Source organism: Equus asinus, chromosome 10 (assembly GCF_041296235.1).
Source record: "Equus asinus isolate D_3611 breed Donkey chromosome 10, EquAss-T2T_v2, whole genome shotgun sequence".
NCBI lineage: Eukaryota > Metazoa > Chordata > Mammalia > Perissodactyla > Equidae > Equus > Equus asinus.
In genome coordinates, this window is record NC_091799.1 from 69201398 (window position 1) to 69226276 (window position 24879).

The 24879-nt window shown below is 35.9% G+C and overlaps 1 protein-coding gene across 5 annotated transcripts in view; it reads left to right on the forward strand.

Annotated features, from left to right (window-relative positions):
* Window positions 1-24879, forward strand: part of ARL15 (ARF like GTPase 15) — a 401393-nt gene that overhangs the window by 202040 nt on the left and 174474 nt on the right. The gene's annotated exons all lie outside the window — the stretch shown is intronic.

The window sequence follows — 24879 nt, forward strand, 5'->3', positions numbered from 1 at the left end:
CATTTCTTAGCTGTATCTCTCCTATAAAAGCATGAGACCAATTCTGGGCAAATAATCAGTGTCTCACTCAGCAGAGCTTCTGATTCATGGTACTAAGGCAATAGGATATGTGAATAGTTTTTAAAACTTAGAGTAAATTTTAACCTAAGTACAGTGAAATCAAAACTTTTGATGTATTCCTTTACCTGTAACTTTCAGCGTATGTTTTCCCTCCTCCTTCAGAAAATTGTATGCTTCCTTCAGTGACTTTGAAATAAGATGATAATAGGAACGACACTGCACTTTAGTCTGAAAAATGGATGAGGAGCCAAGGATGGAACATGTTCTAACGCCAAACCTCCCTCACACTTAATGTAGGAGCCACAGGCAGACATCTTTGCTCCTGTGCCTGTCTTCCCACCTGTAAAATGAGAATAATGCGTTTCTTCCTGCTAAGTGAGTGAGATTAATTTGGATAATTCACTTTGAAGTTTAAAGTACTAAGTAGAAGAGATACCATATATAGAGAATTCTCATTTAAGCTTTGGAAAAATAGTAAAGAAGGCAAGAATTTCTTATTAAACAGACAGCTCATGTCTGTCTCTAGTTGCTTCATTCAGCCTTAAGTAGTTAGCACCTTTTTCCTTTTTAGCTTTTGTGAAATACCTTATAGATAATATTAGGTAATTAAGGTAAAAAATAGCAATACAGATCTATTCAGAGAATTATTAATGTGCAGATCTTTAGCATTGTAATTGTGGTGCCTTCCTGATCTGTGCTTAAAACCTTAGGTAAGTCTTTTAACTTCTCAGCACCAGTTTTTCTGTCTGCAGAATGGATATAATAGTATGTAATGATGGGTAGTTATGAAAGTTAGATTAGTTTATGATTTTAAGGTGCTTTGCTGAAAATGCATTGTTATTCCGAGATTTATTGTGGGAAATATATGTATTACAGAATACAGACAATAATACATATATAATAAAACTCATAATCTGAAATAAATATAGTACAAGTGACATTATAATTTTAAATCATTTTATTCAAGATACGTGCCATAGCTGAAAGGATTTTTTTTTTCTTTTTTTTTTCTTTTAAATTTAGGAAACTGTTTCTCTGTTTTCCTTAGACATAAAATTGCAGCTAATGTGTTCTTTAAACCTCGTATATGACTCACGGTGATCCTCCCTAGAAATTAAAGACTGTCACATTGAATAAAGGAAGCTTTTAAGAATTAACTGCTTCTGAGTATGCCTTGTGTGTGTTGGCTGGCTCTCGTAGGAAAAGGGCAAATATCTTTTTGTGATTCATCTTTTAGTAAGACAGAGGTTGTAAATTAGAGTAATCATAGATACAATTTGAAAATTAAACTAGTATATACTGGAACATATGTGACTTTGAATTTTAAATGAATTTCCCTCAAAATTTTTTCTTGTAATGGAATTTGCAAAGACCACTTTGAGGACTGTGTTAAATAAAGCATTTTCCCTATAGTTATATGAACACATGCTATACAGCTGCATGTTAACATTTTAGACTGCTTTAATCAAATACATGGACAAATTCCATTATGGACCTTGACATTTATCGAAACATAATGAAGTGCTCATACACATTACTTTGGATTTGGCAGAAAAAGAAGGGGAACTTGCTACATTTCCTGTTACTTGAATGACAGGTTTCTCAGTATGGTGTGTTATAATGCCTGGGCGAAATATCCCCAGGAGTGTTTTAGGGATTAAATCAATACTTTATTGTTAGCATAAAAATGGAATTGTGAAACTGAATCTTAAACTTTTTGTAAACAGTAACCTCAAAATGGTTGGGAATAGGCATGAGTAGAAGAGGAGACAGAAGATTGAAAAGTGAGCAAAGCCATGTTACTTGAAATATATTTAGAAGTGATCATCTGTTTGTTACTCCTCCTTTCCTTATCATAAAGCTGTCACATGCCCTGTGCTCTATTGCTTATAAACGTGTTTATTCATTTGAACCTACTAATTTGTGTGCACTTTGTAGAATTTCCAAATCCTAAGATGTTGTTTTACTCAGCAAAGTACCTGCGAATTTTAAGCAAAATTCTGTTCTTTCAGAAGCAAGGAAAATATGTTCCATTTACCAAAAGCACTGAACAGTTCTTTGATGCACTTAAGGAAAGACAATGAGTCATGACTCTTACCCTCCTCCCACTGAAATTATTACATTTTGTGCTTAATGCATTATGCAAAAATTTTGCAATTATTTATCCTGTCACTGGAGTAAAACTTTAAGAATTTATGTATCATTTAATGAAGATACCGGGATATTGTTGAGTTTAGAAGCCAGTGGAAGCCAGTGAAGTCCACAGAAGACAGCTGAATTATCACTGGGATTCCAGGAGAGGATGAAAATCCTCAGGAAGTTTTATATTGAGTCCCCTCTTCTATGCTATGGGCATTGCTATGTTTGCTCAGAGAACTGAGTTAAGAGAGGAAGACGCTGGTTGAAATTACTTTGTAACCCACAGACAGAGGGCAACATGCCCAATTATTTTGTTGCCCTTTTAAAAGGCAAGTGGAGTCCTGTATATTGCGTAGTTTCCCTTTCTGTAATCTACCTAGTTATGACCTTACCATGTCACATGTGTTTAACTTACTAGAATTTTAAAATTTTAGGTCTTGAGAATTGATAGCAGAAACTTTTTTTTAACAAATGAACTTTTTTTTTAATAGCAAAATACTGGGAAAAAGAACACCCTTTACATACTGTCTGAAAGCCAAGCAGTTCTTGCAACAGATGTTTGTTGTATTCACTTTGGGGAGGTGTAGTTACTACAGTTTTCCAGAATTTACTCATATCAACTATTTTTCTCTATAGAAAACATAATATAAAACTCTCTAATAATGTCAAGTGGTTCACTTGATTCATCAGGGAAAATTCTGGTGTAATTTAAATGATAAAGCTTTAAAACAAGAATCATCTTCAGGGTAAATAGGTTGGTTTTTTATTTGTATTGAATTGTAATTGTATCTAATTTGTTTTAGAACTCCCATAGGAGAGCATACTTCAGTTCTGAAGTTATTTAATAGATCAGGAGGATTTTATGAGAAGTTAAGTTGATATAGTAGCCAATAAATGTAATCCTATTTTCCTTCTACGTAGTTGTGGTTGTGGTTCTTTTACCTCCTAGCTTTTTAAAATCTATTTTCGTTTTATTGGGCATTAGCATGTCTTTATAAAATGACACATTTCGTCAACATGAAAGAAAAGGTTTATTCTTTCAGCAGTCTGGTCGGCTTTGATACTCGTCCATATCCCTAATCCAAACGTGTTTAACTTTTTCGGAAATAGTACATCAAAAATACTGTTAACTCTTTGTCAAATATTTTGCTTTAAAGCAAATATTAAGGAATATGAATATGGTGAAACATAGATTTTTGAAGTAGAATTATAAGGTCAAATGATTCTGTTGGTTCCATGGCTCATTAATTGTAGCACAGGAAAATCCAGCCTCTAAATTAGGATGTCACCATTAAAATTTGTGATCAGATGTTTCTCAATTTCATACAATTGTAATTCAATTTGTTATTGTGATGTACATAGAATGTGGTGGTGTAGTTGAAAAGAATAGAATATAAAGGGGGGAAGAATATTTGCAAGTATTTCTCTAATGATATAAACATTACTAACTTTTTAGACCATGTTTTGTTTGATTATAAATATTCATACTTTTTGGGCAATCCTTTCAATATTCAGTGTATCATGAGTAGTTTATTTAGTTCTCACTTTTTAGTGAGGCATCTTCCGGAAGAGAGTTCTTGTATGTGTTTTATGTTATTTAACTATTACACTTAAGTATAATTACTTCTAGTTAATAGATGATTATTTCTACATTGTGCACTTTTCCCCCTTTCTATAAAAGATCAGAGAGAATTTTGAAGGGTTGAAAATTTTGGACGTTGTTGGTCCATAAATAGTAAGCTCTAGTTTAAAATTTTTATTTTATGTTTATTCTGCTTGACAATAGAACAATTGTTTTTTGGTAGCTCTATGAAGTAGCAAATATCATTTCAGATTTTACATGGCAAATCTTTTATTAGAAAATGCAAAGCAGTGTTTAAATCATGTAAAATGCTTAGGTTAATTAAATATTACTTTCTGTATATGGAGAGAAATGTATGTGTGTTTGTAAGGTAATTATTGTAAAGTCATGGACTTTAAATCTTTACGGTCTTCCAAGTATCTTGACCTGCTTCTTGGCAGCATTTTCGAATACTGATTTGCTTTCACATAGAGCAGTGTACATACCTATTATGTGAGCAGTTTGAAAATTCCCTTATGGGACATATACTTACTCTAAAATGATATAAGAGATACAAATTATTTTTTGTCCATTCCTTACAGATGTACTCTACTCTATTACAATTTAATCTTGGGGAAACAATGTGAGGGTTAGGAAGTCAATTTTCCACTGAATGACTCAGTGATCTGAAAATGTTTACTAACTTGCAAGAGAAACTGAAATAGCAGTCATTTCCATAGTTAGTTACAAAAGCGTCGTCATCATAAATGTATTTCGAAGAGCAGCTTTTAGCTGAGAATACTAAAACTGCCAGAGTATTTTATTTATTGTACATTCATGTGCTTTTTCTTTTTCTATGCATTCCTTAAAAAAATCAATTTCTATACTTGATTTCGTTAATTCTAAATCTAGCCACCTTGATCTCACCATTGAAGGGAATTCTGTATACTGTGTTTTCTTGCAGCCACCAGGCAATATGATGAGAATGTGCCCTTCCCATTGAAAACTAATAAAATTCCTATTAACAAATACGTTACATAAGAAAACTTCATTCTGTCAAGAAAATTACTTTCGTGAGATAACAAAGTACTAATATGTTTGAAAGTGTAACAAAGTGTGCCCCCCAAAAATTCATTATGTTCTCTTATAAAATCCTCATTTCTTTCCACTTTCTTCCTGTATTCAGTGATGTGCATATCTTCATTTTATGTAAGGCTGGCAAATTTTGGAACCTCTTCCAATTCTTACTCTTGCTTACTTTCCACATCCAGACATTTAAGTACCCACTTCTGCCCCCTCCAACCCCCGCCTCTGCGGTACTTTTCAGAGCTCCCTGGTTGTTTATATCCCACATCTCCTCCTCCTCCCTGTTCCTCAACACAGACCAGAAGGAAGAGACTTCCTAACTATTTTTAATGATACTCACGTTAAAACCAGTACTATCTTCCAGAATCAAATGAAACGCCACAGATCTTATCTGTTAGTGTATTTGATGATTGAATTCCCTTTTCTTTTCTCACTCACGTCCATCTACCACTCACTCTTCCTGTTGCCCCAGTAAAACCACCTAGAGATGCGTCACATCAAGAAGTTTTCCTAGGGGGCCAGCCCCACGGCATAGTGATTAAGTTCGGTGTGCTCCACTTCGGCAGCCGTGGTTTGCAGGTTCTATCCCTGACGCAGACCTACCCCACTTGTTAGCCGTTCTGAGGCGGAGTCCCACATACAAAATAGAAGAAGATTGGCACAGATGTTAGCTCAGGGCTAATCTTCCTCAAGGAAAAACGATAAAAAGAGGAAGATTGGCAACAGATGTTAGCTAAGGGCAAATCATCCTGAGGGAAAAAACGAAAGTTTTCCTGAACACCCGTGGCTGAGCTAGGTGCCCTTCTTCTGACTTCCCAAGGCATCCTGGGTTTATCCTAATCATAATATAGAATTAATTGCGTATCTACTTTTCCATCTGCCCCTAAAGACTGTAAGCTCCTTGAAGGATAGGAATCCTGGCTTCTTTATGTCTCTGTGCTCAATATATGTCAGGTGAACGAGGCCTACCTCTGAGGCTTATCTTGCATCCTTCCCTCCTGGCTTGCTGCCATCAGCTTGATCCAGATTCCTTTCTCTCTACCCAGTCTGATTCATCTATTTCTATCCTTGAATATAAAAATTTTCCTTTTGTTCTCCACCAAACCTGACCTTTGAATATTGCTCACGAACCACATCTTCCGTGAAACCTCACCACTCTAACCAAGTTAATAGTTTTTAAAAGCTTTACTCTGTTAATTAGCATATTTACAAATGTTTGTTTTCATATATTTTTATGTACTTTGTGTTTTTCCACTTGAGGACCTTGCTTACAGCACATTACTATTTTCTTCCCAAAATCCCTCATAGAAAGTGGCAAGACATCTTGGCTGAATAATATTCTCTTGATCTGTTTTTATTAATTGCCTATATTTTAACTGTATAGAGCTTATTTCAGTCGCCAGCATTGCGGACTGTCGTTTGCTATTTATATTTCTCATGCAGAGACTAGTAAATGATGAGACTGTATGGAAGCGTAATTGAGATGGGTTTTTAATTTTATTTTTTTATTGACGTAACATTGGTTCGTAACATTATATAAATTTCAGGTGTGTATTGTTATATTTCAGTTTCTGTGTCGATTACATCATGTTCACCACCCAAAAACTAATTACCATCCTTTCAGATGATTTAAAGCAATGAATTCAATTTAACAGAAACAAATTTAGCTTTGTAATTAATAAAATTGTTTAGCACATTAGTGAAATTTGGAAGGATTGTTAAAATTCTTACATTTAACACTTTTTCATCCTATCCATATTTAAATATTTCACAATAATGAATTATAACTAATACAGTTAGAGTTTGATTTTTATCCCAGCAATATAGTTTTGCTTCTTTCTGGATCTTTTTGAAGCAATATGTATTTGAGTGGTTGTACTGGTGAACTTCATCCTTTATATCTGTATTTCAATTTTGCATTTTGTAAACCCTCATTCAACAAAGGCAACAAATGATTCTGAGTTAGAAGTTTCCAGGACCGTTTCCTTGACCCTTAGTTCCATTTATTTATTTATTTAGTTTATTTCCAAAAAAAAAAAAAAAAGGAAAGAAAGAAAACCTCAGTTACATACGTTCCATAACTTACAAAGTTAATAAAACATTTGTCAAGTAAAATTAATTTGAAAATAGACACATAGTTAACGTCCGTAGGTGCTTTGAAGATAAAAAGCACAATAAGCGTTAGTTATTATCATTATGACAATTATTATCATTATTATTATTACATAGTGTCTGCTTAAAAATACCTTTGGTTACTCCAGGATGGCTGAGACTAATGAGAGGGATTAATCTGCTGGATTTTATCCAGAACTAAGGACTTGAGACATAATACACTAAAGGTTTGTTTTTTTTTTCTTAATAGCTCGAGGTATGTTTGTTTATTCTCTGCCCTAAAGAAAAATAAACTTCCTGTAATGCAAAGCGTCAGAACTTATTTTGAATAGTTTGAATGTTTTCTTTTTTAATTTCTAAAGATGTCTGAAGAGTAAGTGTGGGTCTTCTGAAAAGGTTCTAAAAACATAGAAAACACTGATTTCTAAATAGTTAAAACTCTATTTCGTAACTATTTCTGAGTTGTAAAGAGCTAAAATTTAGAATTTTTGAAATCTAAAAAAGAATAGAGTATAATTATGGAAAGAAAATATAAAAACTTAATTCTTATTACAAATGAAAAATTACATCTTTGGGAAGTGATAAAAATAGCTGTAACTAATTAAATAAATTAACTCCACTGAGAATATTTTAAGGGGGATTCTTTAGATTATTCTTCAGAAAGAAGACTTCAAGGTTAAGCCAAATTCCTTACAAGATACTGCAAAGATTGTCATCACAAGTCAGAGAGAAAGGAAATGTTGAAACATTTTAGCAGGCAAATATATGAAAGTGAAATGTACACCCAGCCTCATAATCAGGAAGACATTAGTGACATGTCTGAAGAAGACATTCCCTAATATTATTGCAAATTAAATAAGAAAAGACCTCAAGAGAATGAAAAGAGAAAAGGTGCCTGGAGCCAATGAATTACAATTGACAACCTAAAGGCAGTTGAAGAACCAATTGCTAGAGTGATTGCAAAGCTATTCACAGTGTGCAGCAGACAGAGCACACAGAAAGCTGGAACAATGCCTTCAGTTCAGCAATATTGCTTCAAAAGAATGGAAAGAGGGGAACGGGAAGAGCCACTGACCCTGGGACCAATTTCCAGGCAGCTGCACAAACTATATACTGTAATTAAAGGTTTTGACCAGTAATCACAGCAGAGCCAGACTACAGAAAGTCTAGGGAACCAACAAGGTTTATAATGAGGCAGACATCCTTAACTTCAAGCGTGGAAAAAGCAGGTGAGAAAACCATCCATTTCTAGCAGTGACTTTGAGAAAAGCTCTACTGTGTTAGCACAAATATGAAAATCACGTATTTTTGGCCTTCTTCCTATAAGAACAAAAACATGGAGTGAAAGATACCTGCTTTCATCTTCTGAGATGAATAGAATGCTGTGCCACTTAGAAACAGGCGTTTTCTCTCTGCCACTTTATTTTTTTCTAACCTACGAATTGCATGTGCCTTTGATGAAAACAATGAACCATGTGCAGAGGTACATGCAACAGACTGCGTGCCCCTTAGAAGTGGCCACTCTTCCAGTGCCTGTGGGTTCTGGTAGAAATGAACTGATCCACGCCTGAGCAATTTGCCTATAGAACCTCTTCTCCTTTTTGTTTACTGGTATCTAGAATCTCTCATTCTTTTTCTTTCTTTAGTAATATCTCTTTATGTAGAATTTTGTGTTCAACCACGGTTCTATTATTTAAATATTCCATAACCGCTTTGAGTATTTATATCTTGAGAAACGGGGGTATCTAGTAATTTTGACTGAAGGTGTGACAGAGACTTTCAATACAAACCAGAAGGTGTTCTACAGGAGTCTAATGAACAAAAATAGCATCTCTTTTTGCAGGCGCCACATAGTTCCCTTCTGGTGGGCCTGTTAAGGTCTGTGCTGTGTTTGATATCACAGTATCCAGTAGTGAAGTGGAAATTACCTTCTTTACTAGAAATTCTGAAATCTAAATCTGCACACATATAAATCTTTTACCAAAAAAAAAATAAATTTACAAGTTTTCTACTACTCTGTTGTAAAGGAAAAGAGTCAGTAGGGCTTCGTTTTGTTTTATTTAGACTTACAATTTAACATATTCAAGTGTCTAAATTCAGTTGTGTAGTGTACAGAGATTGAGTTTAGTTCCTTCTACGCCTGAAATAAGATTAGGGCTTTAAAAGAATGCTCTATAGGGAATGTTTAAACAGTAAAAAGCTCCATAAAATAACTGGAATTGTTTTTGTAAATAAGTGAAACCAGCTAAGCCTGATGGGAAGAAGGTTCTATGTGTGAACTGTGAAATAATTTGGAGGTTGCATAGAACAATATAATTTTAACATGTAAAATTTGTAGTATAGACTGTGGTTATAACTAGTAATATGTCAAGCCAAAACAAGTCTTAGTGAAAGGGGCCAGAGTGGAAAATCTGGGTAACTTGTGTATGGTTTAGACAAGGAGAACAAAGAAATAATGAAATAAAAACAAGAGCTTGGCAGGGGAATCCTTAGAGAACAGGTGGTTGAAGAATTGGAATTGTTAACCATGCTGTAAAAGAAAGATATTGTCTCATCATGCTTTAGTATATTGCACTGAAGAGAAGATTGTATAATCATTAGAGGGATCCTGAGAAATAGGCCAAAAGAGATCTTGAGATAGTACTTAGTGCATATAAATTATACCTCTATCATCATTATTATTATTGTTGTTGCTGTTATCATGCAAAAGCAAATCCTTGTACCCAGACAAATGCCCTGACTTTCCTAAACATAAAAAACATAAATTCTTAAGAAAGAACACCTTTCTTTCTTATTATATATCAAGATTTACATATTACTTAGTTCTAGAATAGTTACATGTAAAATGGTAGTTGTCAAACTCATTGGAAAGTTGTGTAAATACTTGAATTCTTTAAATATGTGGGTAGAGATTCATAAGTGTAAAAATGCATGTTTCTGCATGTTTTAGGCACTAAAAACATGATTTCCCATATTTTTATATTGACTTTGATGTTTTGCTTTAATTAAAGCTCAAGTTTGGACATCTTTTTGTTTTTCCTTCATTAATAATTGCTTTTTAATGCCTTTATATTAGTAAGCAAATTAAGCTCATTTTTTAGGTGAAAAAGGAAAAACAGACTTTAAGAGTAAAATGTGAGATCACCAGATTGCTTGAGCCTGTCATAGTTAGCAGAAATTCTTTTATTAATATAGCTATCTCTTTTACACTTTACCAGAAGCTCTTTTTTATTTTTATTTTTTTCTCATATTAAGTGTTTGAAACTATCCCAGCACAGTTTTATACTCTAGGGAAATACAGGCTTTCTCTAATGATTCTGAATGGGCAGTGTCCCTTTCATTATTTAGAACATTAGTTCTAACAGTGGGAGTACAAAAAGTATAGAATATTTTGTTGAATCTATACTAACTCCATAAGAGACCCTAGATATTGCTTTTTTGGTAAAGCACTAGATGTGAATCTGTGTTTTTGTAGTTTCATCTATTACCAGTGGAATACAAAAATCGTCATTTCTTTAGTACTTGTTCTTATGTGGACTGTAGTTAGTCAAGATTTTGCCATCTGGTTCTTTAGCCATAGTAAAGCTGAACTGAAAAATGTTTGCTATTAAAAATGTCATATTTTCAAAATGTTAAAGTAAGAGATATGGCGGTAATTCCCGGGTTTACTTCCACTGAAATTATTTTTAAAATAAGAACTCTTCTCCAGCTCACTTTGTTCCCAAATACGTCCAAGTTTGTAACAAATTGTGTTTAAGATTACTTGACCCATTCTTTGTCAGTTAAGATTATGTAACTAGCATCCTATAGAAAGTGTACGTCTATTGTTTTCATTTGGATCTCCATGGAGTATTACATTATCTTTAAAAATCCACTCAATCTCATTTTAATTAAAAATGTGAATGATTAGTAGAACCACATGGTACAACTCTAAGAAGGTACAAAAAAGTTTACAGTGAAAAGTATTCTCTTTTTCTCTTCATGTGCCCAATTCTACTCTAATTTACAACTCTCAGCCTTCAGTTGAGCTACGTTATTACAAAACTTTGAATGTCAAAAGGTTAGAAACACCAACTTAATGAATTGTGCTTAGCAACATAATGAAATGTGGACTATATATTAATGAATATAATTATCTTAAAGATAATATTTCTAAGATACTTTCAGTAAGACATTATAATCACTTCAAGAAAATCAATTTTAATAATTTAGTCTGTAGGTTGTTACCATGACGTTTAAGCAGTTTATTGAGTCAAATAAGGGGAGAGGACTTAGCGGATATCAGGATATCCCTCTAAGGAGTCATACTTAAGTTATTTTAATTATGAAAATTTCAAACATAGATAAGTACCAAAAATAATATAACAGAGAAACTCATCCACCCATTACCCAGATTTCACAGATATTAATATTTTTATCATATTTGTTTTAGATCTTTTCTTTAAAGAAATAATTAAAGATGCTTTTAAAGCGCTTTCCCCTCACTTCTTCAGAAATGAATGTATCTTGAAGTTGGAGTGTATTTTTCCTAATATGCATTTTTATACTTTTAATACGTATGCACATGTCTCTAATGTACAGTAATATTTTACATGATAAAAATTGATGTAAGTGGTGTCTTAAAGTGTATACTTTGTCGTGTTTTTTTAATTATATTTTTTGAGGTTATCTATATGATGTGTGTAAATCTAGCTTATTCACTGTCACTGATATATTGTGTTCGAGGGCATGACTGCCATAATTTTATTTATTCATTCTTTTTTTTTTTTGAGGAAGATCAGCCCTGAGCTAACATCTGCCACCAATCCTCCTCTTTTTGCTGAGGAAGACTGGCCTTGAGCTAACATCTGTGCCCATCTTCCTCTACTTTCTATGTGGGACACCTACCACAGCCTGGCGTGCCAAGCAGTGCCGTGTCCGCACCCAGGATCCGAACTGGTGAACCCCAGGCTGCTGAAGCGGAACGTGCGAACTTAACTGCTGGCCACTGGGGCCAGCCCCTATTCATTCTCTTATTGATAAACTTTTAGGTTGTTTCTAGATTTTTCGAGATTATAAACAAAGTTATTGATGAGCATCTTTGTACCTGTTTCCTTCCTAAGACTCTGAAGTCAGAATCTGGATTGAAATCCATCTTACTGTTGACCAGATGAGTAATATTGGGCAAAAACTTTAATCTGTTTCCTCATCTGTAAAATGAGTGTAATCCTAGAACCTACCTCCTAGCAAATAATGAGGGTTAAATGAGGATTGAGTGGGTAGAGAGTACTCAGTCGGTGTTAACTGCTGCTTAGTCCTCACCGTTCTCCCCCTCCCCAGACAGGGATGTTACGAGGGTTAAACGGCGCTTATAACTGTGTCTCGTATGGCATCATGTCAGTCCTTGTTAAATGTACAAAAAATGAAGCCGAAAACAATCCGGTTTAGGCACAATATATTTATGTACTTTTGAGGGTGCTTGAAGAATAAATTATAAATACCAAAAAAAATTAAAAACAGCGGCCAGCCGGGTGGTGCAGCGGTTAAGTGCGCATGTTCCGCTTTGGTGGCCTGGGGTTCGCTGGTTCGGATCCCAGGTGCGGACATGGCACCACTTGGCAAGCCATGCTGTGGTAGGCATCCCACATATAAAACAGAGGAAGATGGGCACGGATGTTAGCTCAGGGCCAGTCTTCCTCAGCAAAAAGAGGAGGATTGGCAGCAGATGTTAGCTCAGGGCTAATCTTCCTAAAAAAAAAAAAGAAGTTACACAACCCTTACAAAGACGTTGCACAATCCTTACAACTTTTGTTAGATTAAATTATAAGGCATTATTTTACTTTCATCCATATATAATGTTCTTGTCTAAAACTGTTTATTTTATCTTATTGAGGTCATAATAGTTTATAACGTGAAGTTTCAGTTGTGCAGTATTATTTGTCAGTCACCATGTAAATGTACCCCTTTACCCCTTGTGCCCACCTTCCCCAGCCCCCTTCCCCTCTGGTAACCACTAATCTGTTCTCTCTGTCCATGTGTTTATCTTCCACGTATGAGTGAAATTGCATGGTGTTTGTCTTTCTTTGTCTGACTTATTTTGCTTAACGTAATACCTTCAAGGTCCGTGCATGTTGCTGCAAGTTGGCCAATTTTGTCTTTTTTATGGCTGAGTAGTACTCCATTGTATATATATACCACATCTTCTTTATCCAATCATCAGTTGGTGGGCACTTGGGTTGCTTCCATGTCTTGACTATTGCAAATGGTGCTGCAATGAACATAGGGGTGCATAAGTCTCTTTGAATTGTTGATTTCAAGTTCTTTGGATAAATACCCCAGAAACTGTTTTGGTTTTCTTTTTTTATCATTAGGCAATAAAATACCTTCCTCTTTTGTTGTGAGCAAACCAGGAAAATCAAATCTTTTAGTGACTTTCACTTGTGAAATTTGATACGACAGTTTGTTCTTCCAGATATATTGTTCTGCCTTAATTTTTTAATATATCAATTTGGCAGTACTGTTAATAGCTTTATCTTAAAAAAAAAAATACGAAAGCAAGCGTAGAATGTTATACTTTGCCAAAGTGTAAAAATGAGGGAGACGCTTGAACAAGCTGTGGACCTACCTGCAGATTTCTAGGTTTCTGTGAAGCCCCACAGAAGCCCGAAAATCTGCTTTATATAGCATGTCACTTGGTGTGTTCTCAAGATGTGATTGACAGGCTTGTTGTGGCCTCTCTTTGAAGGCCCAAGAGGTTACTTGGATTATTTTAGAGTGTTTGTTGCACCAATTCTCACTTTCAGATTTAAATAGAATCTTCTCAAGCCTTAAAGGTGAATTACTTTGCATTACTTTTGTTGCTTTTCAAGTGTTTTTGGAAATGTTTGAGTCCCCCTAAAAACTGGATTTCCTGGAGTGTGTTTTCTTTTGGGGGAAATTTTAAGGATTAGTTGTAGATGTTCCAGAAGCCCAAAATATAACAACCAGAAGGACGTGATTAAACAAATTATTGAATAATAAAAAAAAGAAAACAGGGCATAAGAGGAGAAAACCCTATCGTATCTCTGTATTCCTTATGATAAATCAGACCCGTGTGTGTTTTTAACAAAAACGAGGGTGTGCTTTTTTCCCCCTTCATTCTCAGTTTCTTTTGATCATTGATCTGGGTGACCCCACGCTCAGGGTTTTTTTTCTTCATTTGACATGGACAGATTTTTGAAGTATAGCTCTCCTTTGGGAACCCCGGGCAGTTCCACTTGACTAACCTGTGATCTAATGAGCAGTAATGCAGGGTTACAGTGGCCATTTTGTGTGCTTTGAGGAGGATGGCTAGACAGAGTGGGAGAAAGGCCATGTCTGCGGAGAAAAAGAGAGGCAGGGTGATCGAACAGTGTGAAAAAGACTTGTTAGCCCACATTAGTTTGCCTGATTTACTTCACAACAGGTCAGGAAAGGCCAACAGCAGGGTTGTCGTTAAATTGCAAAGTTGAAAATCCTGGTATTAGAAAGCTCTCAGATCTCCCAGAGCTATTAATTCCAAAGTTGATTTTAACTCACCTTTGAGTTGCAGCATCAGACTTTCCTGCAGTCTGACAATATATTTATGAAATAATTCTGTGACCCTAGATTCTTTTTCAATGCTGTAAGCTTTAAACATGCTGGTCATGGTTGGTCCGTGGTACAATGAGCTTGGATGTGAAAGAGAAGACGAACACTAAGCAAGTTGTTGCACTTTTTTATGCCCTATGTTCAACCCTTAATGAGGTGCCCATACTTTCCACTTGGAAATGCTGTAAGTGTGTTTGTGAATTCATATCCTGATAACCGGAGGAAGCTCTTAAATTTGCCCCTGTACATCTCCTCTGATGTGTGTGTGTAAGTGTGCACACGCTTGTGTGTCCTCCTCCTAGAGGACGGTTGGAGTGTTAATTGAGAAAACCAAATTAAGTTTAAACTTCCTTCTTTCCTCCATCTCAAGCTTAAAATGGTATATTTTACGTCTTACCGTTGTTCACGCCCTGTAGATGAGAGAGAATAGATGACTTACCAAAAAATGTCCAAGCTTCTGGAGCGGGTTGCCCAGCTTAAATGTTATTATAGGAACCTAAAAGTAGTTGCTTGAATTTTCAATCTTCTTCCCTCCACATTCAAAAAAACTTTGGCATTTATATACTACAAAAAAAATTTACAGTTATTGATCACAACACTTTTTTTGACTACCATTTCTGTAAGACTAGCCAAGAAAAGCCGTCTCCCTATGGGATTAAAGAACAGTTGGTAGTGCCAGGCTCTTGATTTTATTTATATACATATATATGTATACATATATATATACATACACACACATACACGCATACATACATAGGGAGAGAGAGTGAGTCTAGAGTCTTGTGTTTGAGACGAAAATGGAGGCCCCAACAAATGGCAATATTATTGCCTGATTGTGGCAGACATTGTCTCAAGCCCCATGATTGCTTCTTGTCTTAGGGCTATAAAATGTTTGCAGGCTTAAGTGTATTCTTTGTGTGATAAGACTGCACAGGAGATGGACTGGCCTACTCCTACAGTCCTGGTTCAGGTGCTTTGGCTGTGCTAAGGAGAATTTTGTTCAATAGAATAAAGGTACATAGATAGATCAATATAAGCCTTACACAGTGACCAATATATAAAAGACTTATCTGTAGAAACTGCCCTATTTGTAGATATGCCTGCCTATCTGCAAATTGGCAAAAGGGAGTTTCCCAAAGTTGAAAGATACTTTGGTTCAGAATTTTAAGCATATTTTAGTATTTTTAAAATTACATTATATGTTTAACAAGATAGCTATGTTCATTCTCTCAATCAATATTTTTTGCACCCTTGCTTTGTGCCAAATACTGTGCAAGGAGATACAAAGATGAATAAGATATGTTCCCTTTCCTCAAGTCACCTACATATAACAGATAAGTGTGGTGTATTATGGTAGGAGCCGATGGAGATATGTGAAGAGTACTACAGGAGCACAGAGGAGAGATGAAATTAATATGAACTAACATGAGTATAGTACAAGGTATGTTTCACATAGATTATATCAGGTAACTCTCTCGACTGTCCTGGAAAGCATGATATTGCTTCCTCATCCATTATATAAGTGAAGGTCCCAGAAATGAGGTAATAAATTACCCAAGATCCAACTAGTGACCTGAACGTAAGTCTTTGGACTTCAACTCATCCACTCTTTTCACCCTACCACAGCAATCTCTTGTCATTGACTTTTTTAAAAAATAAAAACATTTTATTGATTTGACTTTCAAAATATAACCTAATTTTCTTTTTTTTTTTTTTACTTTGAAGTCCTGAATCAAGTTTTTCTTGTGGATGTTACTTGCTACTTGGACAGGCCCCAGCTGCCAATTTGCAGATGGGCCCTTTTAACACCTAAGCTCAATTGAAAGGAGAGTAATATATTGAAGAATCTAAGCCAAGTATGTTTTTATATAGTTGTGAAACAGAGAGACTATTGTATTCCTGTGCTTGGGGGAGAAAGCCTGCTGATTTGGGCTTAACTTACTGTCCAGTTCATCTTTGTTTTTAGAAATAACACAAGACTGCATTAGAGAACTAATGACACTGAAAGCATTTTCTGTAAACACCTAACCACCTCCCTAAGCTTTCCTGTCTGTGACCCACCTCTAGCAGCTTGCAGGCTCCATTCATTCATGTATTTATATTCATCAATTGTATAAAGGAGAGACAAGAAAGAGAAGGGAAGATAGGATAGGGTCTTTGGGAGCAGAGAGAACAAGTTAAGAAAAGGAATGGAGATAACAAACAACATGTCATATTTTGAGAATTGTTAGCTAGTCGAGAGAGAACAATAGTTTTCTAAATGTAAACCTTTCTGTGCTTAAATGGGAAATAAAGAACCGTCACAGAGTTAAAAAGATGCCTCTGCATTAGATAATAGTTCCCTTTTTTGGTACCTCTTGTTAAATACTTCTACAATGCCAGGTAACATGTAATGAAGTAAAGACAGACTGGGATTTTAGATCAACTCATCTGACATCAAAGTGGCAATGGATTCCTAAATTCTCCTGATGCTGTAAAATGCTGCAGGCCCACTGAAGGATGGGACATATTAGAAACTGTTTCGTAGCTCTCAAAAGAATTGTCTTGATTTTACCACCGTTGTCTTCTTTGAATAATATAGCTGCACCATGTCTCTATTCCAGAAATAGTTGATGTTCTTCTTAAGAAGACTGCTGATCTACCTTTTATCGAGTCAGCAAATATTCACTGGGGGAAGGGACCTCTGTTTTGATTACTGATACATTTGTAGGTGCCTAGAACAGCTCCTCAAACATAGTAGGTGCTCAAAAAATATTGTCAGATAAATTATTCAGTGTCTGTGATGGGCTAAGCAGTGGACTGTGTAGTGATCAGTGTGGGCCAAGTCCCTGCCATTGTGTAGTGTTCCAAGTGGACAATTTTCAAAGCTATTTGCATCATAGTGAGATGACAGTAATTCACTTTTAGAAATGGATAATATGAACAAGTTAGATGATGGTGAAAAATTCTTAATGTAGCATTTCTAAAAAGACTTTAAAATTTTAATTGGATATTTAAGAGAAAATGGTAATAGTTATTTAAAATACCTATCTGAATTCTATACCCTGTACTACTTTGTGGTTAGTATTGTTAGTTTACCTTTGTGTAGTCTCCATATCATGGTTTATTTTGGGGTTATATTATACCGTATTTGGGAATTTCCAGCTTTTACTCTTGAACTCAGAATCTTTAATATTGTTGTATTAAAACATAATTCAGGTATTTCTGACAAGATTTAATTTATTTAGTAGAATTGTTCTTTTTTTCCTATACTTTGAGAAATGGAAGTGCATTTAACGTATTAGGAAAATGTGGCAATTTTTGAGGAGATGTAAATAAAAACCTTATAAGACTAGTCATGGTGGAAGTCAGAAATTTGGTGAACATTAAGATTGACTGGTATGACATTTGCTAAGGCAGGTGGTAAATGTCAAAAATGTATCTCCTAGTCCTGTATGGCGTATATGCCAGTCTTGAGAACCATTGTGTCTCTGGGGTAATCATCTGAAATGCCTTTCATCTGTTTCACTAATTGTTTCACAGACTAAACCCTGAATAGAAACCTTCACTCCCAGACCACACTGAAAACACATCTGCACTTAAGGATGTGGATTTAAAAAATGTGTGTATATATCCATATAAACTGACATTTAAAATAGTCTGTTTTTATAGCAGACTCTTGATATTATCAGGATGTATTCCAAACGTCCCTCCAATAGAGAAGTCACTTAAATATTGTGTAATATTGATACTTAAGAGAGAAAAAAGTAAGTTAAAGTCATTTTTGCGCTTTTCCAGAGATCACCTTCCTATTTCAAGAGGATTGATAACCCAAAGCAGTCTTTCAATGGGTAGAATATATGTAGGGAGCAAGTAGGACTGGAGACCTTCACACACGCCTTCTGCCTTTGGATCATGAGAATCAAAATATCCACGAAAGCAAATCCTAGCTCTTTATTAGGAGAAGACAGCGATAAAATACAGAGTTGTGAACGTCTGCCAAAGTGTGTGGAGGGAGAGTCAGAAGGCCCTGCAACATCCTCACCCTGGGGCCAAATGCTGCCCAAGTTTCTTCAGTTCACGTTAGGCTAGGTTTGGGGTGCTGGTTCAGTCTCAGAGTGAGCCCAGCGGGATTCAGAGAGCACCCTAGCCCAGACGCTTGGCTCGATGCCAGGATGTCTTTCATGATCGAGTTGCACTATGGAGAATGCACCTTAGAACAGAGCAGACTCCCTCCACCAGACTTCTGTGCGCACTCCACATTCAACAATAGACGCTATTCTCAGTGATTACCAAGAATTCAATTACATGTCCTTTTCAACACTCAAGGGCTGCATCTTTAACATCAAAGCATGGCTTTGTGTTGCTTCATCCCTTGTCCTTTATGAATACTTCCTTTATGTGTCTGCATTGAAATGTGCCTATAAAATGTGTGTGTGTATGGGATATAATTATGAAGCAATAAGACATTTTTAAAAATACCCCTAAAATGTATGAATGCCGTCTCCTTCTAAGCGTAGAGGCTTTTAAAATTTATGGCACACTGTGTTGCAGGAAAAGTGCTAAAGGTTTAAATGGTATAATTTGGATCTTATTTTTCTATCTAAAATATATTTAGATTTGAAAGTTTATGCCATTATAGGATTTGACACAATCAAGATCAGCCTGAAGATCCTCTGGATTGGGATTATGTCTGAGTTCTGGTCAAAGGTACCTCTGGAACCCAGTCCAGTCAGGGGGAGGAGACCTGCTGAGGCCTGGTGCTGTAGTGACCTCAGGACTAGAGGACAGGAGAGGACGTGGGGCACATAGAGGTAAAACATTTCAGGAACAATGCAGAGATGAAAAGTTTGATATTCTCTATATCCAAGATTCCCTTGTAAGGCTCTATTATATCAGCAATGCCTCGTTTTCTTCATTGAAATGGTCTTCTGGCTTCTGGCCTATGAGCCATACAAGAATATACTCATGCTTGGTCACCTATTTAATTATGAATTTGTCTAAGAACTATGAGAATTTGTTTCATCCATCCATTCGTTCTTTTATTTAAAATATATTTATTGCGAACTTGCTTAGATGGTCCAGGCAAATAAAATTTACTCTTTAGAACTAAACATCTTTATCACTGAAGGTATTGACAAGACTGTGCCAAGGAGTCGAAAGCCAAGTGCCAAAAGAATTCCAAATAGGTTTTGGACATCCCTTGGAATAAGTATATAGCAGAGAGCTTCACAAGGAAACTACTTTTGTCTGTATATTTTAGGCCTAAAAGTGCTAGGGTAAATATGTATTGGTTCCATATCTTAGTGTTATTTAAAAAAAAAAAAAAGTTTCAACAGTCTGTCCATTAGCCACATGTAAGTAGCTGAAGGCAGGGGAGGGTGAGGAATGTACGGAAATATGTCTGACTTGGGATGTCTCGTTTTCCAGAATCCCTGCCAAGGGCTGGCAAGCCCAGAAAGGCAGAGGCTGGCACGGTGCCCTGCCTCTCTCCGCCCTCCATGGCAGACCTCGTCAGACGCCTGTTCTAGGCGTCACCTAGACTTCCTAGTTGATGCCTGAGTCCAGCAGGGCCCATTGCATTTTTTTTTTTCTGTTTCCTCATCTCTTCATCTCAAGTCTTGCTCAGCCATTAAGTTAAAGAAATGCTCCAAGAGCCTGTGCCAAAATGTGTCTGCCCTTCTCAGTGGCACACGCCCAACTGTCAGTTGACAGGTGGGCACACCACCTGGGGAACAGTTCACTTCCCACACCAGATGGAGTTTTACTGGTCCAGGAGAAAGCCCACAACTGGGTTGCTGGAACAGATGCTCTGCAGACAGTCTCTGGATCTCAGCTTTCCTCATCCTCCCTTCGCTGCACCTTCCCTCACTGCAGATGTAGATGTGAGGAGAGCTCTGTAGCATTATAGGAGATTTCCAAACTTCAAATTTCTCCACTACTCTGATGTTTGAGTAACAGTCTCCAGACCTTCAAAACTTAAGAAATAAACTCTAAAAACAGAGATATGTATAACTGTGGAATTTGAATAGTGACCTTAAAAAACATAGGTTATGAAAACATTTATATTAGCATTTGCCAGAAGGTTGTTTGGCTGGTGTTGGGAGTGTTGACACTTTAATTGGCTTTTTCATAGTACAATTTGGATTTAAATCTATTTGTGGTAGATGGTCATACATAAAAGTAGTACCTTCCAGATTTCCAAAGTGTGGAAGAAAAAGATTTCCTCTGTGGTTTCCTTGTTGTATTGCAAATAATAGAAGAGAAGTGAAAGTGGATTCCTCTGATTTCCAACCTAGTACTTAAAAATTTTAGAGGAAATTCTATGTAGTGAAACTCTTGTTTTTCAAATAAGAAAATATCAGTTTTCAGTTCTGCCTTTCAGCTGTAAACCATCTGCATTATGACAAATGACTCATCAATTTTAGTGAAAGGAATCTAAGTGTGCCATCTTGTTATAGCCTCTTGCAGCATTTATACCCTCATAAAAAACAGGGACCATGACAGACTTAATTTTTTCCTTCGCATCTCAAGGATTTTATAATTGCCCTCCTTTTCCCCCCTCCCTCCCTCATTGTGAAATATATATGGTTTATACATTTTTATAGTTTTCATGTATGTAGTTTAAAGAGTAGTATTATTACAAATGCCAGTGTTCCCACTACTGGCATTAAAGAATAGACCACTACCAGTGTCCTGTTCATCTCTGTGCCCTTATTTGCCTTTCTCCCCTACCTCCCCACCCGGAAGTAACTACTGTCGTGAATTTGCGTTGCCTATTTCTTTGCGTTTTATACTTCTGCCACCTATGTATCTATCCCCAAATAATATATTGTACAGGTGTGCCTATGTTTTGAACTTCGTATAGCTTGGGAATCATATAAAATGTATTCTCTGATTTTTTATGTTGTGTGTATATGTATATATGTGTGTGTATGTATCTTATGTATGTGTACAACCATTTCACAATAGTGTATACCTAAGAATGCAAAGTTATAAGATACATGCATATTCAACCTGATTAGATACTGCCAAGAAATTTTCCAGAATATATAAAAATTCGCTTTGGGTCACATCCTTGTCAGTATATGGAATTATTTGGCTTTTTACATCTTGCCTATCTTTCCATATAATTTGACATTTTCTACCTTGCTGTTAAGCATAAGAAATTTACATTGGTAAATTTCTTTGTGAAGCATCAGAAATTTACATTGTATTTGATTTTTGTAGCCAGCTAACTTGCTGTCAGACTATTAATCCTTATGATTGGTCTGCATGTTCTATGATTTCTCTGCATGCACTAATTGCATCAGCAAATAAAAGTTTGTTTCTTCCTTTCCACGTGTTACTTCTATTGCTTTTTCTTGTCTTCCTGCATTGACTCAGGTCTCCAGGACAGTTTTGAATAGGACTGGTGACAGCAAGTCTTCTTGTCTCCTTCAGTCTTGTAAAGGGAATGCCTTGAAACATTTTTCCTTTAAGTATGACGTTGGCTGCAGGCTATTTATTTATTTATGTATTTATTTATATAAATGCCTTTGATCTAGTGAAGGATGAAGAGCATTCTTATAAAAGATGTCCTTTTCTATTGTGAAGTGGATTTTATTCTGAATGGATGTGGAAATTTATCAAATGCTTTTTTTCATAATTATTGGGAGGATTATGTGATTTTTTTCCCCTGTTAATAGTAACTTATCAATGTGGTAAATTACCTAAACTTATTATCTATTATTTAATCACCCTTGCATAGGAAGGCCATGTGATGGCTCCAGAAGAAATGTCAGAAGTTCTCTACCCTTAATTAACTTACAGTCTAACTGAAGAGACAAAACATGATTAAAGAAAAGTTAATAGACGCCACAAGGGTAGATTGTAATTATTTGCCACATTAATGGGGCTTTCAGTTCAGTTGGCAAAACTGTCACGGGCTACAGTGGGCTGAGCCAGCTTCCTGGAGGGAATCCTGGAGCCGAAACTAGAAGAATGGCTGTTTATCTTTTATGACACTTTGAATAGCATTTCTTTGGTTTACCAAATTACCTACTTGTTGAGATTTTAACACTGATTTCAAGTAATCATTCATATGAGGTCAGACCCCATATGAATGTTGCTGCTTAGTGAGATTTATTGCATTTTGTCTGACAAAATCACCCTTAGAATTTGCTCTGTTCCCAGCAAATAGTTTGCCGCTGCCCACTTTTTAGGTCATTAGTCTCATCCTGGGTTTGCTGATACAAAATAAGCTTCATAAATATTTGGACTTCTTTTTTCTTAATAAACTTTGATTCTCAAGACTGATTGGAAAAGAGGGCTAATTAAGAACAATTTAATTCAACAAACGTTCATAATGCACCTACAATATGAGAAGGACTCTGCTAGGCTCCTGTGTAAATAAATAATCATACTTGCCCTCAGGAAGCTTCCTGTCTACTAGGAAGCTTAAAATGCAGTGAGGTTGTGCTGTGCACTGTTGTCCTTGAATGTGAAATAATTAAAATTCTCATTCTTTTCCTCATTGAGAATGATTTTTGCCTTTGTGGTTCTCAACAGGCTGAGAAAATCATTTTCATGCTAGGTAATGGGGCAAGGACTAGTAGAGGCTTACCTTTCAATGGCCAAAACAGATGGTTTTTAAATTTTGTTTCAAAGTTCTAGGTGTGCACATATCTTCTGTTTTATTTAACTTAGTCCTGCAGGTTTTTCTTTTACAGTTGTTTTACTCCACATGCTCTGCCATTGTAGTCACATATGCCTACGCTAGTTTTGACAGTCCCGTAAGACCTCTTCAGTCAGTGCTGCTTCCTTCATGTCCTTTTGCCTTAGTTTATTCATATTTTTGTCCTGGCAACTCTTTACTTCTAGAATGAGTTGTTCTCTTCTCTTTGTCTTTCTGTGTCACCTTTCCATATAGTTTCTGGAGATAGCCATATTATTTGGCTGTGTATCTTGCCATGTTAACATGAAAATTTTAGTGGCTAGCTGCTGGGATACATATTTCTGTGGCTATACAGTCAGTCAGCTAATATCCAAAACACAGTGTCGTGATTATGCTTATTGATATTTGGAGCCATTTAATTTCCTTTCTCTTGGCTGTCAAAGTGGTAACAGAGTTTCTGGCTTCCTCCATGTTGGATTTGTAAAGTTGGTAAATGCCATTGGAAAGGAGTCACATGTTTATATTTTAGTAGACCAGAATATTTGTGGTAAATGCAGTTGTAGCCTAGTATCTCTGCCATTCCCTGTAGCTGTCCAAACGAGAGGTGCTACTTCCTGAAGGTGGAGAATTCGAAGAATCAAACCATAACATGCCTTTGGTTTTTGCTGTTCCAGAGATCTGTGACTACAGATTGCTAAAGTAGCATAATAGCATGGTTCAGTTTAGAAACTATGAGATGTAGTTTTAAGTTGTCAGCAGTACCATCTAAGGTTATATGACTCGGAATTCAAGCACCTTTTTTCTGCCTACCCAATTTTGAAATGAAAATTATCTATTAATCCAGCCTTGAACAAAGTTTGAAAAAAAATCATTAAAGCCGTAAAAATTATTTGGCTATAAAATATGTGTTGACTCTGCATATATAAATTCCTCATCCTTCCCTCATATCTTCTTGTTTGCCCTACTGTTTTCAAATTGTTATGTCATCTGCCTCTAGAAACTTGATTCTCATTTTTGTGAAAGCAAACCAAAAGCCTAGAAAAATGAAGGCCCAATTCACTGTACTTATCATTGGGCCAGTTGCCTTTGCTTTTACTTAACTCTGATTTCTTTTTGTTTCTAGCTTAGTAGACCAGCGTGGATTTTTATGGCTAATTAGCATACATATTTCATAAAGTGTTAGGATTAACTAATGATAAGGAGCAGTGGGGTTAATATTCTTTGCTTCCCCCGTCCTGTCTGGAGAGGTCATAAAATGCGCTATAGTCAAAGTCAACAATTATCACTTCAAGAAATCTCTTCAACTGAAAATTTGATGAAATTCACATCTGATGAATGTGCATTTAAGCTACTGCAAAATACATATGTATTTGTTTCATAGCCCTTCATTGCCTATGTGTCTTCAAGGCTTCTTTAATGTCATGAAACATGTCCCTAAAGTTCCTGTGAGCAGGGTGAGGCTATTTGCATTTATAGAATTTTATAACTAAAGAATCATAGAGGGGATTTTTTTTAAAGCCTATGACTTCCAAGTGATGATGTGTCCAAGCGTTCATTAGACCTGACCCAGATTAGTCTGAAGTGTCTAGATGATAAGGCTTCTGTGTGGTACCCAGATCCTCAAGCCAGTTGGGTGAGTACAGTTATTCGTCAGCCTGCCTGCTCTGAGATCCGTCAGCCTCTTCTCTTTTCTTGAAAG